A 1871-nucleotide genomic window follows, 5' to 3' on the forward strand; every position below is an offset into this window, starting at 1 on the left:
CCCCCCCCCCCTACATCAAATGTGCCAACTCCACCATCCCCTTTAATCCGTTTTTAAACTGAGCTTCATAACTGCTTTCTCTCCCTTTCCGTCCCCTTCAAAGTTGAAGACTTAAAATTTGTCATCATATTTAGAACAACCCAAAAAAAGATTTATTTAAAATTGTATTTGATCGTTAACGTTTTACCTTCATACAGAGAAAGTAAAAGTTATAATAAAATATTTTTTATTTGGTTTTTGCTTGAAATGTTTAGAGCGGAAATAAAACTAATGTTCAGCTTTACATCGCAATATTGAGTTCTGAAAATGCTTGAAGAAAAGAAAAAAATCGAAGAAAAGAAAAATTTCTGGATTGAGCAAACAAATAAACTGCAACGGAGGGAATAGAAGTGACGTAATGAAAAAGTCTACATTCTATTTTTGGCATGAACATGTTGGTTAAAACCTACCCCCCCCCCCCTCCCCTCCCCTTTCCTTTATTATTGATTATAAGATTATTATATGTAAGAAAATATGTTAATCTATGAAACACGGGCTTTTTCGGAACAAAATATATACCTGTCTTTCTGACCAAATAAAAAGTATTAGCGTGAGTTTTGCGGTAAAAACACAAAAAAATCGATTCTTTGGTGAAAGGAACATCTTTCAGCGGTGATGTTTGAAGAACTAGCTGAAGGCCCGTAGGATTTTATAAAAAAAAATAATTTAAAAACAAAATTTCAATTTTTGGAATTACAAATTTTAGAAATTATTTAGCCTATGTTACCCATAGGTTACCCAGCCCATTCGGCCCGTGGAAAAAAAATTTAGTGTAGAAAAAATATCAGCCCATTCGGTCAAGCCGTTTCTCTAAAATGCTAATAAATGACGGAATAATTAACATCGGAAATCTCTAAAATGCTAATAAATGACGGAACAAATAAAATTGTTTATCTCTAAAATGCTAATAAATGACGGAACGGCCATAGTGAACATGTATACGAATGTCTTGTTTTATTTTATAGACAAGATATTTCTAAAATATTGGATTTCATATGTCTAGAATATATTTAGAATGTATTCAGAATATATTTTGAATGTATTCAGAATATATTTTGAATGTATTCAGAATATATCTTGAATATATTCAAATTATATCTTGAATATATTCAGAAATATCAAGAATATATCAAGAATATAACAAGAATATATCTAGAATATATCTAGAATATATCAAGAATATATCAATATGCCGCACCCTCTCATAATACATACCCTCAAAAGGTTTAATGTTCCTGCAGAAATTCAGCTTTATATCAACACCCTGTATAATAACCAACTTTCACGTGTATTTACGGACAACTTCTCTACTGATGGATTCCCCTTTAAAAGAGGAGTATTTCAAGGTGACCCGCTTAGTCCCATCATATTTCTGATGGTTTTCAATCCAATCATTGAATTTCTACAGAGTAAGAATGATTGTGGATTTAATCTGAATGAAGAGAAAATTATTACTCTGCCATATGCTGACGATTTTTGCCTGATAACAACAGATCTGAGAAAACATCAAAAAATTCAAAATGAAATAAAATCCAAGATTGAAAGTATGGGAATGAGATTAAAACCAGCAAAATGTAGATCATTTTCCATCAGATCAGGTGTACCTAGCAGAATAAACTTTACTATTGGTGAAACTGAAATTCCAAATATATTTCAAGAAGAGCAAAAATTCCTTGGCAAACTTCTATTTCCTACTGGTAAACTTAGTGATGCGTTCGATTACATCAAGAGTGAATTTGAAAAAAAAACTAATAAATATAAATGCATTTTTTATTAAGGATAGTTATAAAGTCTGGATATACATTTCTTCTATTCGATTTCTGCTCACTGTT

At 30.9% G+C, this 1871-nt stretch overlaps 1 protein-coding gene across 1 annotated transcript in view; it reads left to right on the forward strand.

Moving 5' to 3' along the window:
• LOC111695062 (charged multivesicular body protein 1b) overlaps nucleotides 1-1871 on the forward strand; it is an 8741-nt gene that overhangs the window by 4686 nt on the left and 2184 nt on the right. The gene's annotated exons all lie outside the window — the stretch shown is intronic.

Source organism: Eurytemora carolleeae, unplaced genomic scaffold, assembly GCF_000591075.1.
Source record: "Eurytemora carolleeae unplaced genomic scaffold, Eaff_2.0 scaffold191, whole genome shotgun sequence".
NCBI classification, from domain to species: domain Eukaryota; kingdom Metazoa; phylum Arthropoda; class Copepoda; order Calanoida; family Temoridae; genus Eurytemora; species Eurytemora carolleeae.